Source organism: Notamacropus eugenii, chromosome 1, assembly GCF_028372415.1.
Source record: "Notamacropus eugenii isolate mMacEug1 chromosome 1, mMacEug1.pri_v2, whole genome shotgun sequence".
Taxonomy (NCBI): Eukaryota; Metazoa; Chordata; class Mammalia; order Diprotodontia; family Macropodidae; genus Notamacropus; species Notamacropus eugenii.
The window spans coordinates 278,505,898-278,521,573 of NC_092872.1; the positions used below are offsets into that span (position 1 = coordinate 278,505,898).

Below are 15,676 nucleotides of genomic sequence, written 5' to 3' on the forward strand. Positions count from 1 at the left end.
CAGTCAATTTACATTCTGTTGTATACCAACCTCCAGGACACTGAGTGAGTTCAATGCTTATCCACAGTTTTTCCTTTCCTCCCCAAAGCCTGCCCTCTTACTAGGCAATTTCAATATACACATTGTATGTGTATACCTACATCCTACTTCCTACATCCTGGTTCCTCAACTTATTCATTTCAAATGACTGACTCCTTTAACCCATCTCAATTATACACAGAGATAGTCTTCATCTTGCCATCTCCAAACGTTCCATATCCATGTTCATGAATTTTGATATTCCTTTGGCCTTTGACTCCGACTGCTCCTCCTCCCCCAGCCCTCTCAGATGAAAGCCTTGCTTCATATTTCACTGAAAAAAGAGATTGTTCACAGAAGGCTCTATCTTTTCTCCTCTTCCTCATCTCACATCATTCAAAAGCCTTCTACAACTATTTCCACCTTCACCCTTTAGATAGTCTTTCTCCTTGCCACACTAAACCTGATTACATGTACACATGATCCCATTCCATTCCATTGATGGAAGCTTAATCCCTCTATCATGCCTACTCTCTCACTAAGCTCCAATTGCTCTGTGTCTACTGACTTCTTCCCTACTGCCTACAAACATATCCATGATTCCCCTATCCTCAAAAAATCCTCACTGGATGCATCTATTCCTACTATCTACTGTCTCATATCTCTACTATTTTTGTAGTTAAACTCTCCAAAGCTACTGATGGCCTTTTAGTTGTCCAACTGAATGGCCTTTTGTCAGTATTCTTTCTTCTTGATCTTTCTGCAGCCTCTGACATGTCAATCATCCTCTTTTCCTTAATATTCTCTTCTCTCTAAGTTTTCATGATACTGCTCCCTCCTAGTTCTTCTCCCACTTTGTCTGACTGTTCCTTCACTATTCTGTTGCTGAATCTTTGTCCAGATCAACCCCCAACTATAGGTGTCCTTCAAGGCTCTGTCCTGAGCCCTCTTCTCTTCTTCCTCTAGATATTTCACTTGGTGATCTCATCAGCTCCGACATGTTTGATTACCATCTTTTTTCATATGACATCTCTATTGACATATGGCATCTCTATTCATATGACTTTACCAGGCCTAAGCTATCTCCAGATCTTTAGTCTTGTATCTCCAACTGCCTAGTAGACATCTTGAACTAGATATCCCATAGATGTCTTGAACTCAACATCTCCAAAATTAAACTTATTATCTTTTCCCAAAAATCCTTTTCCTTCCTGACTTCCCTCTTACTGTTGAGGGTACCACTATACTCCCAGTCACCCCAGGCCCACAACCCAGATGTCATCCCTGACTCCTCATTCTCTGTGAACCGCCCATATATCCAATTAGTTATCAAGTCCTCTCATATCTGCTCCTGTGCCATCTCTTCCATATGCCCCCTTCTCTCCTCTGACATGAACTCTATCCTGATATAAGCCCTTATTACCTCCGACCTGAACTATTACAGTAGTCTAGTGCTTGGTCTTCCTGCCTCAAGTTTCTCGTTACTCCAATCGATCCTATGCTCATCTGTCAAAATGATCTGTTTAATTGCACATCTGACTAAGTCACTTCCCCATTCAATAAACTCCAGTAGCTATAAGACCAAATATAAAGCTACTGTTTGGCTTTTAAAGCCCTTTACAAGCTAGTCCCTTCCCACTTTTTCAGTCTTCTTACACCTTATTCTCCTGCCCATACTCTAGGACACTGGTCTCCTTACTTTTCCTTGCATGAGATATTCCATGTTCTAACTCCAAGCATTTTCCCAGTATTTTCCATGCCTGAAAACCTTTCCTTATCTCTGCCTCTTGACTTCCTTACCTTCCTTTGAGTCTGAGCTAAAATCCAACCTGTAGCCAGAATCCTTCCCTACTTCTAAAGTTTAGGGTTTTGCTAAATGCATCTTGTGTATGTCCTGTTTATATATGTTCACTTGTATATAATATTCCTTAATAGACTGTGAGGGGTAGCTAGATGATGCAATGGATAGAGAAATGGGTCTGGAGTCAAGAAGACTCATCTTCCTGAGTTTAAATCTAACCTCAGACTATTTACTAGCTACGTGACCCTGGGTAACTCACTTAACCCCGTTTGCTTCAGTTTCCTCATTTGTAAAATGATCTGGAAAAGGAAACGGCAAATCACTCACGTATCTTTGGCAAGAAAAGCCCAGATGGGGTGAGGAAGAGTTGGACATGACTGAAACATGTGAGCAATAGCGACAATTGGCCATAAAGTCCTTGAGAACAAGGACTGTCTTTTGTCTTTCTTTTTACTTCCTACACTTAGCACAGTGTGTGGTTCATAGCAGACACTTAAAATCCTAACTAATCAACTATCTGATCTGAGGAAAGAGCAGAAAGTATCATCTATCCTTTGTTTCTAGTGGGGGTTTTTGTAATTTGTTTTAGACACTTCTAAAACAAAATGCTCTGACCTTAGAGGCAGCCTAGTCCTTTCTATTACACCTTTAGAGGTTTAAAAGGAATCTGAAGCATGAGCCAAAGAGGCTGGCAAAGGATTCATGTTCATGCCACATAGGACTGAATGAACGAACTAGGGATACCTAGTCTACAAAAGAGAAGATTGCGGCAGAGGAGAGCTTTTTTCAAGCATTTGAAGAGTGACCATGTGGAGGAGAGATTAGCTTTGTTCTGCTTGGACTCAGAAAGAAGAACTAGGAGCAATGGGGAAGCTGCTAAAAGGTGAATTTAGTTTTCTCCATGTAAAGGAAAACATCTTAACAATTCAAGCCATTCCAAAGTAGAGTGGGTTACGTCAAGAGGTAGTCATTTCTCCCTTACAAGAAGGCATCCAGAAAACACTGGATGCCTACTTGTGGGAGAGGGGATTTTTAGTGAGGTGAATATACATGAGTATACCTCTCATTGATCCATAAGTGCTCCTCAAATGGCCTGGGTGCCTAAACCCAGAAGCTCATTGGGATAACATGAAGATAGGGACTACCATTTATCTGACCCAGAGAGACGACACCCAAAGAGAGAGAATAGAAAGTTGGAGGGGGGTCTTGCTATAGGTTGTGTGGTTCTGGAACACAGCTCCACTTGCTCCAGCTAATGTGCAAAAGCGTGTGCTTGATGAGAAAATTCAGAACACTAGATATGCTCCAAAAATGCTTTGAAGATATAGCTGTAATTGGAAATGAGAGAAGTAAATGTGTCCATCAGGAAATGATTGAAATACAAGCTTGATAACTCATGAAATGACTCCACCCTTTGTCACAAGATAATTGGTCCCAGGACTGTAGACACTATAGTCCACGTATAAGTGGAGACATTTGCATCAAATGTGGCAATGCCCTCTGGGGACTACTAGCTAATACATTTAAGATATTTGGAAAGTATCTGTGCTTTCCTGTGTCATCAGTCTAGCATTTCCTAATCTATTCCAGCTCTCCTCCCATAGAGGTCCTTAGAGGTCAGGAAGTTGGGAAGACTGAGGAAGGATGGGCTATTTGTGCGCTCACTTTATTTCATCATCTGTTCTTGAGTTCCTGGGAGTACTTTGAATGGTATGTGCTTTTGGCTGAGGGGGAGGGGGGGTGACAAAAGCTGTCCTTGAACCAAGGTGCTTTTAGCTTATTTTGTGTCTGTGCAGGAGTTGAGGACCTTGTTACTCAATCTGAGAAAACCTAGACATTTGCTGGAACAAAGGTTGGTTTTATTTTGGAAATTTCCTGAACTAAAACTCTGACAACAAACCAAAGAGAGAAACCAGCCTCTCTGGAGTCAGGCCCACAGGACTGAATCTAGGCCACGTGAGCTCAGAATCCCTGGGAGGCTCTAGTCCTTACCTTTAAATTGATTTGTACTTAATTTCTATTTTTTTCTTTGCATTGGCTTCTGTATGTACATGTTGTTTCTCTGAGAAGATGGCAATTTGCTAGGGAATAGGGACTCTATTTTGGTTTTACAAATACCCATGGCCCCCATACCAAATCCTTATGCCTACCATACAGAATATACTTAATAAATGGTTATTGGATTGGGTTGGATTGGCTTATGTAAAATGGGTGGGATGGGCCTGGACTAAATGGAATGAGATGGATTTGGGTTGAGGCATAACTTGACACAGACTTCCACTGACTTGATTTTACAGTTACTAATCTTATCCCACAGACACTTTTTCAATTGGACCAGATTTATACACATTTCCAAGTTTTCTTGTGAAAATATTGTAGTCCTTCATGGTAGCTAAACAGAGTAACTTCTAATAGATTTTGGGTTATTCGATTGAATTAAAAATATATTAAGGGCCTCCTACATAGAAGGCATTGTTGTAAGCTCTGGGGATACAAAGACAGAAAGGAAAATAGCCCTGCCCCTACATCTTTCCTCTTTAGGCAGAGCATTCCCATTAACTTGATTGAAGTTAATGTTGTCCTCTACAGTGATAAGGGAAATGAGGTTGGGTGCAAGACTGGGGATGGAAGATGATGTTCTGTTTTTGACATATTGAGTTTATGATGTCTACTAGACATTCAGTCAAGATGTCTGAAAGGCAGTTGGAGATGCAAGATTGGAGGTGAGCAGGATTGAGGCAGAAAGGGCACATTTGGGGATCATTAGCGCAGAGATAGTAATTAAATCCATGGGAGCTGATGAGATCACCAAGTGAAGTAATACAGAAGGAGAGGAGAAGAGGACCTAAGGTAGAATGTTAAGGGGCACCTACATTTAGAGGACATGATCTGAAGGAAGTTCCAGCAAAGAAGCAGTCAGAGAGGTAAGAGGAGAACCAGGACAGAGGGTGCTGATGCTCAAATGAGAGTCAGACATTGTTGCAAAGGAGTTCTCATAACCCTGGTCTGTGGCATGGAATTTCTGATAACCAGAGCCACAGGCTTGTCCAGAAAGGATGCACAGGTTACTCGGAAAGTTAAGGAGAAAATGCCTCCTTGCAATTCTGCATCTGTTCACTGTCAATCACCATAGAACTTCTGCCCCTCCCCCAGTTCAGATAATTCACCATTCACTGAGTCCCTGGAATGTAGTTGGCACTGGCTTAGGTGTTGGGCACACGAGTATAAAACTAGAAATCAGTGCCTGCCCTCAAGACCCTGAGGAAATTGGTGCTTTTCAAAGAGTCTTTTTAACTATTTCCTTGAAAACCTGGGTTCAACTCTTGGATGAAAAAAACATATTGCTGAGAAGTTTGCTTCCTTTATATTGAGGCAGCTTGCTATCATAGGAAGAGTTCTGGATTTGGAGGCAGAGGACTTGGATTCAAATCCTGGATCAATGTGACCCTAGAAAAGTTACTTCACCTCTGTCTGGGACAGTTCCTCTGTAAGATGACAGGGCTGGATAGAGGAGCTCTCAAGGTCCTCCTAAGTCCCAAGGCTGTAGGAGCTCCACTTTCCTCTCTCTCATCCTTTGATGATGACCAATCTCTATGGATTATGGATAATCTATGGATTATCCCCTTTGATCCTGACAACATCCCTGAGACATTATTACCTACATTTTACAGATGAAGAAACTGAGGTCCAAGGAAATAAAGTGACTTGTCCCCAGTCACACAGCCAGTAAGAGTCAAAGGAAATATTCATAGCTAGGCTTCTGCTAATGGCAGGTACAATCATACTTGACTCCATACACCATCTCTTCCATGACCTCCTTCCTGACTTTTTCCCCTTAACCTCTTTCTCTGAGAACCTGTAGTGCCCATACTGCTCATCACAGGGGAGCTAGAAGCCTGAGGGATGGAGGACAAGTAGATTGAGGGAGGGAGCTTGAGCACTCATCTCTTATCCCCCCAGCACAGGTGCATTCTTTTAACCCATAAGTATATTTAAGGGTCCATTGTGTGCCCAGTACTAGATTGAAGGGAGGGAGGATACAGAAGAGGTACTAAAACATCAGTAATAATAACTCTCCTTTCTCTAGTGCTTCAAGGTTTGCACAATGCTTTCCTCATACGTATTTCACAGATGAGCACAATGTATGCTCCTTGAAGGCAGCAATTATTTGACTTTTGTCTTTATATCCCTAGCACCTAATTTGCTGACTGACATGGCTTTCAACATTGAAGAAAACTTAATGAGTACCTAGCCCCACTCACCCATTTTATAAATAAGTAAATTGAGGCCCTAAGAGGGAAAATTATTTGTCTAAGGTCACCCAGGCAGTAAATGGTGATCAGAATTTAAACCTGGGGGCTCTCACTACAGCCATTCCTTTTCATTGCCATAGGATTGTCATGAGGCAAGTGTTTTGTAAATTATAAAGTGACCTGCACCTGTGAACCAGCTGAAAATTGGACCTGCACTTGCTAAATCTTCCCGTACTCCAACAGTTAGCATTCTAACAGTACAATACACTTTTCATGAAATTTTTTCCTGCATTGATTAACCTTTATGCCTTTTATCAACAACCCACAAATACTGTTGACTTAGCACCATCAGGTAATGAACAAAGGTTGGCTATAAATTCCCAACAATGTAATTAAGTACAATGATATGACTCTTTTTTCCTCAAAATTTAGAGGAGACTCCTCAGAGAAAATTGCTTGAAATAGCAGCTACAATTTGTCTCCCGCAGCTCCATAGAGGAGACGGTCATAAGGGACAAGCAGGGGTTGCCAATTCCTCCTCTTGGTCCTATTTGTACCACAGTATAGGAAACAGGTCGCCAAATGTCAAAAAGGTGCCAAAAGATATGGCATCTTCAGAGAAAAGCAAGGTCTCCGTGAGTCAAGTCAATAAGCGTTCAGATTAGCTACAAGGGCCTCAGAGGCCCTGGTCCTCTCTGGGCCCCACATGGTCAAACTCCCACATTTTATAGATAAGAACATTGAGGGTCAGAAGAGGTCAAGTGGATAGCCTAAGGTCATACAGATGGTGAGAGGGGCAGGATTTGAACTCATGTCTTCTGACACAGAACACAGCAACTCTTTCCACTGACTTTCACTGGTGTGTGTGTGTGTATGTGTGTGTGTGTGTGCAAGCGTGTGCATGCATGCACATTCTTAGACCTTTATCTCATCCCTTCATCTTTGCTCATTTGAGTAAATAATCCAATGTAGTAGATGCCCTTCCCATAGGACCCTGACCCTTTTTTCTCTCCCAGTGACTATAACGTCACTCAGAGTGGTGCTTTGCTCTCTGCTGCCTATGACATTGTGACATCTCAGAGCACCAGACCTTCCCCCCAACCCCCCACTCCCACTGTGCAATTCCTCTGGCAAAGGCAGATGTTGTCTCGATCACAACTTTCAGGTAGTCTAACAGTTTTGATGTTGCCTCTCCATCTATTCTCCAAATCAATTGTCTTTCTAATGAGATGATTCAGATTCTCTTCTAGTTTTTCTATTTTATTATTTCTTAGTGTCTTATAACATTTCTCAATTCCACTTGCCCAGTTATAGTTTTCAAGGAGCTATTTTTCTTCCTTAAGATTTTGTACCTCTTTTTTCCAGTTAGTTAACCTTCTTTCCATAATTTTCTTGGATTGTTTGGTTTTTTTCCTATTTTTTCTTCAGTCTTTCTTCTTTGGTTTCTGAATTCTTTTTTAAGTTCTTCCAAGAACTCTTTTGGGACTTGTAGCCACTTGACATTACTCATTTTTATTTTTATTTTGTTTTAATTTTATTTTTAGCAGCTTTTTATTATTATCAAGTTTTATTCCTGAGTTGGGGTAATAGTATCCATCTCTAGGGGAAAAAAGACAAAAATTTACATGATAACTGTATTATAGTTTTCAAAGAATAGCAGGTTGTACATAATAGATTTGCAATTTCATGTTTATCATATTTTTATTATACTATGTAATGAAAATGCTTATTTTATTCTATAAATTAAAAATAAAATAAATGTGAAAAAAGACACATGGTATCTTGGACTTGACCATGGCAACCTGATATTTGCAAATATACTGGGAACTGCTTATTCCCACTGGCCAAATTTGGGGTGGGGAAAGGTACATTTAGTTTCTTTTAAAAGAAATGCTTACTTGAGGGTTGGGGAAGGAGTCCTCAAGTGTAGAAGAAAGAAGACTTCATTCTCATTTGGAGGCAAAATCTAGATCTGAAGTGAGTGTTCTCATTGGATCATAGAATTAAAGCTGAAGGAAACCAGACTTCTCTTTTTGTAGAAAAGGAAAAAGAGACCCAAGGAAGCTGAAGGCTACCTAAACCCCACAAGCAGGAAATGCTGGAGGATTTGAACCCAGGTCCTCTGACTTCTAGGCCAGTGTTTTTTCTATCATATTACTCTCATGAGTGACCAGGGGCAGCTAGGTGGTGCAGTGGATAGAGTACCAGAGCAGGAGTCAGGAGGACCTGAGTTCAAATCTCACCTCAGACACTTGACATTCACTAGCTGTGTGACCTTGGGCAAGTCACTTAACCCCAGTTGCCTCATCCTGGGTCATCTGCAGTCATCCTGATGAATATCTGGTCACTAGATTCAGATGGCTCTGGAGAAGAAGTGAGGTTGGTGGCCCGTACAGCCCTCCCTCACTCAAAACAAAGTCAGGTGCAAGTCATGTCATTATTTCTCTGACGGCATGGTCTTCTTCGGGCAACGAAGGACAAACATACATGAGTGACCTAAAAGCCTTAGTTGGGAGTGACTCAGCATCAAAGACTTTGGCTGATGTCAAAGTACTTTCCTCCTCCACCCTCACCTCTAATGATTAACTGAAAGGAGAGGCAGATTTTGCAACTATGAACTTGTCACTTTAGCATCATCTGTTGTAACTTTATCAATGGAAAGATGACCTTTAGCAAAAAAAAAAAAAATCCCAAGGTGAACATACTATTGCTTTTGGATCCAAACAGCTCTAAGACAGCCAGGCATAATGCCCAAGGTTCCCTATCCTTTCTACCTTATATCACTCATACTGGGAGGTGACTTTCTGGAGGTAAAACTGGGTCATTACCCTCATCAACAACTACGTTCTTGAGGACTTTGAGGAGAAACATAAGAATTACTTTATTTGGGGCAGGTTTTCTTAGAAACTAATTCCTACACCTTTCATAGGTTTTCTTTTTAACTTCAAAGTTTTTATTTAATTTTGTTTTTCATTATAAACTTAAGAAATAGGAACATTTCAATATGCCAAGAAGAGAAAGAGGATTGATTGTATGTGAATGTGCTGTCATGGAATAGCTGAACAGATACATATGGGTTTTTTTTAAGTCTGTGTAATGTGTGTGACATTTATGAGTAATGTTTGCTCTAAAACTTCTGAAAACTTAGTTGATACAATTTTGGAACTAAGAAAAAAGCATGACTTGAAATCTCCGAATGCCTTGGTTCTGAGTATTAGCATTCTTTATTGAATTTATTTCTTGTTAAAATATGTAGTTTTAAGGGGAAAAGTCTATGTAATAGTAAACAAACTGTCTTATTTATTTGTGACTTGTTCTGCTTTTCTGCTTTTTCCTATTTTAAAAAAAAGTGCTTCACTGTGTCTCTTCATTTTTTTGTTTGTTTATTTTGCTCATTTCAGCTGAATCTGTATTCTCCCTCATCCCTTCAACATCCAACCAGTCTTCTTGAAAGCCTTCCCAACTCTCTGGCTTTGTTGGTAAATCCTGTTCCTGAAATGAAAATTCTCTTATTTAATGGGTCCTGAGGAAGATTAGTGCTGTTTAGTTAATCATCCCCTTCCAAAAGAGGAGGTATAGCTTTTCAGCACAATGTCATTTTGATTCTGATTGACTCTTTGAGTAGAGTAGCCCGTGGTGCATAGATGCTCTATCTATCCAGTAGAACATAATTTTCCTAAAGGCAGGAATTGTTGGTGTTTTTTTCTTTGTAAACCAAAACACTAGTTACAGGGCTCTGTATAAAGTGATCTCTTGCTAATTGGTTATAGAATGGAATGGAATGGAATGATATGGGAAATAAACTCATTAGTGTCAGAGACACTACTCCATCTGATCCCCTGTCTAAATTGTTTCCTCTATGCCATGCTTTCTCTAAGCAAAGGGATGACATGATTAAAGTAGTTGTTTCTGGTCTGAGAGTTGCTGTACCAAGTGGATTGAAGAGATGGAGGTAGGGAGGTCAGTTGAAAGGCATTTGCAGTGGTTTAAGAATGAAGAAATATGAGGCTCAACTAAAACATTGGAGGTGGCAAAAAAGGGGTATGAAAATTGGCAAGGTCTGGGGACTAGTTTGAGATAGAAGATAAATCAAGAGGGATGAATGAAAAATCTAGAGCACATAGAAGAAACTCAGAAAATCAAAGTCGTTTGGAAGGGCTCTGTGTATGAGGCAGCTAGATAATGCAGTGGAAGGAGCCCTGTTCGTAGGGTAAGACTCAACTTTAAACACATATTAGCTGTGTGACCCTGGGCCAATCACTTAACTTCTGTCAGCCTCAGTTTCCTCATCTGTAAAGTGGGGATAATAACAGCACCTGCCTCCTAGGGTTGTTGTGAGGATCAAATGAGATAATATGTGTGAAGTCCTTAAAACTCTATGGAAATACTGCTATTGTCATCATCATCATCATCATCATCATCATCATCATCATCATCATCATCATCATCATTGTTTAATATTAACCAACCAGTTCAATCCATTGTCATGCAATTTCTATGTGAAAACCTCCCACGAAGGAAGAACAATGCCACTTGTTTTTCTTTCCTTCTATCATCCCTGAATTTGCCTCTTTTCCACTGTGTCCTTTTACTTCCAGTTCTGACCTTTGGGGCCACAAGCCTGACCCTTTCTCCAGAAGAGAGCCCTTTCAATAGTTGCAGCCAGTTTCCATGTTCTCCCTAAGTCTTCCCTTGTCCAGGTTAAAAGCCCCAATTCTTTTGATTGATCCTCATGCCATGACTTTGAGGGCCTTCACCATTCTGGTCCCACCCTAGCTCAGCAAGCAATGTCCTTCCTAAAGTGGCTCACTCAGAGTTGAACACAACACTCCTGTTATGATCTGACCAGGGCAAAGTACAGGGGGAATATCAGTCCCCTTTTCCCTGGATGCTATACCAAAAACTTATTGACCAAATTGATTTCCAAATCACTGTAAGTATTGATGATGTCACTGATTACCTATTATGTGCTGGGCTTGGTAATTAGCTTCAAAGAATGTAATGGAAAGGGCGCTAGATTGCGCATCACTTGAAGTCTGAATTCTAGTCCTGCTTTTGATACTTTTTCCTGTGAGATTATATGATGCCATTTCACCTCAGTTTCTTCATCTGTCAAATGGGGATAATAATAGTACCACCTCCCAGGGTTGCTACAAGGTTTACATGAGATCATAAGAACATTGGTTTAGAGTTGGAAGACACCTCAAGGGCCATTGAATCTGTCTCCTGCTGCAATAGAAATGAGGGGACTAAGGTGCAGAGAGATTAACTATCTAGGGTCACACAACTGATAAATGTTTAAGGTGCGATTAAATTCAGTTCCTCTTGTCTGCAAGTCTGGTGCCCTATACATTCTACTATTTTGCTCCTGAACCTGACTCTCATGAAATCCCTTGCCCAAGGTCACATAGATAGTGGACATCAGAGGTAGGACAATATTTTATGTGCTCTCCATACCTTGAACCTCTTTGTAAACATCGTCACTCCTCATCTTCATCACTATCATCAATAACCCTGGGATAGAACTCCAAGAATCACATGTGAAAGGAATATAAACCCAACATCTGTACATATCACAATTTCAGAATATAACACACACTTCTGGAGGACTTTGAGGAATACAAAATATTTTCCTGACCATGAGTCTGTGAAGTCAGAAAGACAATTTCTTCTGATTGGTTGATGTGGTCCTGTTAGCCATACTGCCTTGGGTCCCCCAGAAGGCCCACACTAGGACAAGCCTTCACCTAATGGAAGCTATGGAAATTGACAAGAATGTTAACCTGTTTGGAGCCTTCCAAAGTGCCCACAACATAGTGTCATCCAAATGAAATTAGTCAGACCCATAAATGGGCCCTTCTGTTACTGCCTAAGCATCTACAGGGCTGAGTGGTCCTATCTCCACCCTCTATGCTCTATTTTAGGGGGAGAGATAAAATTTTCCTCTTTTATAATCCAAAGGGGACTTCCCTCTTTGGCCCTAAAAAAAACCCTTCTATGAGAAATGGGCAGACCTGTTCCTTTCTGGTTTTATAAGTTACATTTAAAAAAATTATTTATGTAATAATTATCTTTTAGCTCGGGAATTTTCAACCATGTTTTTTAAAAGATTTTTACATCTTAAAGTTTTGATTTGCTGAAATTATAACCCCAATCAGAAGATTCTCCTCTGGTCCCCACCCCCTGAAACCAGCTTGATCCAATAAAGGAGACAGAATAGTGGCAAGATATTAGATGGGAAATTGGACAATGGGGGTTCAAAGGATAGCTTTGTACTTCCTTGTGATCTTGGGTCTCACATGCCTCAGCTCTTTCTCTAGGTTAAAAGAGAATCTGACCAGATGGTCTCTAAATTCCCTTATGGTTCTAGATGCCATGAATCATTTACCAAAGGTTTCCACATTTCCAAGGACCTATTCATTTTGTACCTTAATTTAAACAGCACCTCACCAGCGGTCTGGGAAGTTTCAGGAAAGAAAAAACTCAACCAGATTCCTTTTCTGTCATTTATGGTGACATCTTGGTTATCTGACATTCTCAGTGGTTGTGCCATGTGGAATGTAAGCTCTGGCAGGTTATATATATACATACAGATAGATGATAGAGAGAGAGAAAATAAAATATATATAAAATAATATATATAATAAAATCCAGTGAATAATTATGAAGCACCTACTATGTGTACAGATCTGTGCTGGAGTGGGAATACAGAAAAATGCAAAATAATCTCCAACCTCAGGAAGGTTTATTCTGTATCCAGAGAATAAAACACATTAAAAGCAAATCAGCAAACGCTTCTGTGGCAGTTGGTACATAATCTGAGTTTTGAAAGGAGCTAAGGAATCTAAGAAGCCAAAATCATAAAGGCAAGTATTCCAGGAATGGGAGACTGCCTGGGCAAAAGCATAGAAATGGGAGATAAGATGTAGGAGATGGGACTCGGCATTCAGGAAATAGAAAACAAACCAGGTCAGTTTGAGTTTTACCATGTTGGAATGGTTTCAGTTATGGGCCTGACAATGCACTATTTGGATGCAAGGTCCAACCTAAGTACCAGAGGCTCATCACGAAACAGTTGGCCATGAGATCATGACTTTTTTGGCCATGGTGACCCGTGAACTGGGGAAAGTGGATAAAATGAGGACAAAGGAAACAGACTGAAAGAGCTTGTTTTCTGAGGGAATATGGTTTAAGCCTTACCTTGTGAAGACACAAAGATATGAAGAGAATGCCTAAAAAAGTCAATTTTGTCTTTTACAAAAGAAAAAAATCTTTTGTGTTCAAAAAATATTCAAGAGGCTTGATAAATCAATATCTATCTCAATTGATATGGATCCTGAGATGCATTTGATTCAAACCTATTCAAATATCAACTACTGGTGGATTGACATGGATTGGGATCAGATACCAAAGGAGGCAGAGGGAAGATAATGAGAGGATTCCTAACTGCCCTTGATGAAATCAGCTCCTCTCAACAACCCTGTGAAGTAGCTTGCTGTTATTATCCCTATTTTACAGATGGGGATACTGAGGAAGACAGAGATCATGACTTGTCCAGGGTGACATAGTTAGAAAATGTCTGAGACAGGATTTGAACTCAGCTATTCCTGACTGAAAGTCCAGTGGTCTATCCGCTTCACCACTAAGGTTCTCATGGTATTCCTATGGAAAAGATTGTGAATTGGATGATAATAAGGTTTAATGAATTCTAAAATGAATGAATGACTAGATTCAGAGTAGTCATTAATGGTTCTATGGCCACTCAGAAGTGGGTCTCCAGTGAAGATCAAGGATCTATGCTTGATGGAGAGCTGTTCCACATTTTAACAGTGGCTTCAATCAAAGGATAGTTGGCATATTCACCAGATTTTCAGATGGCATGAAGCTGGAGATAGGGTCATTATCCCACTGAATGACAGAATATGGGGCCAAAATTATCTTGACATATACAAGATTCAGTTTAATAGAATTCAGGATGTACTGTGGGTCAAATGTTTTTTTTTTTTACAAAAACACACACAAAGAGGGGAAAAAAGCAGAAGTAGCACTGTGGGAAGCTCAGGGCAGGTGTGAGGCCAACCATCCATCACTCAGAGAAGGTTCTCTCCATGGTACCTTAGGCTAACAGCCAGTGCTCCTTTATTTGAGTGTGAGAGATGCAGATTCTAGTCAGCTGGTTTCTGGGAAGCCTAGAAGGGCACAGGCTGCCCTGATTTATTGATTGATGATTTCAGATATCACATGATCTTGGTACCTAATTCTTGACCTCTCTGAGATTGCAACACCCAGTTTTTGTGTAATTTGATGGATTCCTACAGTCTCTTCCCCTCCACACACATGTACACACACACCTAAAAAGTCTTTCAATTGTGTCAAGTCAAGGGGTAGTATTTAGGAGTAGTCAGAGGAATGTGATGACAACCTTTGGGTCTGGAAATCCTGAATCTAAATTGGAAAAGGAGAAAGGAGAATGAATATGAAGTCAGGAGAAGCTTGGTTTCAAAGTCTACCTTGTAGTTTCACTAGCTGTGTGACCAAGAACAAATCTCTCTTAACCTCTATTTCCTTATCTAAAAACCAGAGATAATATGTTTTGTACTTACATGGTGGGTATATTAGAGATTCAAGTAAGACTTGATTGGACCTGTGATCTCCTTGGTACTTGAAACTTCCAGTAAGGAAACTCCCTTGGCCAATGTAGGTCAGTACCTTTCTCTGCAGCTTAGAGATTTAGAAAGTGATCCAGAGCACTGAGACCAAATGATGTTCCTAGTGTCCTAGAGCAAGTATCTGTCACAGGCTAGACTCAAATCCAAGAGTTCTTAACTCCAGCACTGGCCCTTTACCTGTGATATGATTCTCCCTCTCATTTAAAGCAGGAAGGTTTGTTAGAGAACATTATTCTAGATCCCCTCTTTTTAGTAAATAACGAAAAATAAAGCAGAGAAAAGTGGCTTGATTCAATTACAATCAATGCAACAAACAGTTAAATCCCTTATTAGGGATTTAATATATTTAATATAAATCCAATATTGCCTAATGGATGGGAAGGTAGCTCAGAGGTAGTAATAACTGGGACCATTGCCCGCCTCTGCCAACTCAGTCATGACCTGACTTATGAATATATGCCTATCTGCCAGGCACTGTCAGGTACTGGGGGGATACAGATGTAGAAGTGGAACATTCCCTCTCACTATTGGGAGAATGGGAGGGTCCAGAGAGCAGTAAAGAGGGCCGAGGACAGAAGCCTGGGGTGAACACATGTGTAGGTGATGGGACGTAGACTAGGATCCAGCAGAAGTGATAAATGGTCAGTCATGTAAAAGAGACCATAAGATCTCAGGACATGCAGTCTTCATGGTTCTGCCTCCATGATGCCATTGCCCTCTATCTCCATGCCCACTCCTCTACTTCAGGTCTGCCTGAGCATGTGCCTCTGTGACTGCAGAAGCCTACAATTCACTTCATTTTAATTCTGTTTCATTGAATTCATTTTAATGCAACAAGTGCTTGTGATGGTTCCAGATGCTATGCAGGAGATACAGTCTCTGCCCTGAAGGATTTTATATTCTATTAGGAGAGAGAAGAATAACATGTCCACATA

At 40.5% G+C, this 15,676-nt stretch overlaps 1 protein-coding gene across 3 annotated transcripts in view; it reads left to right on the forward strand.

Annotated features, from left to right (window-relative positions):
• Positions 1–15,676, forward strand: part of A1CF (APOBEC1 complementation factor) — a 101,743-nt gene that overhangs the window by 16,030 nt on the left and 70,037 nt on the right. The gene's annotated exons all lie outside the window — the stretch shown is intronic.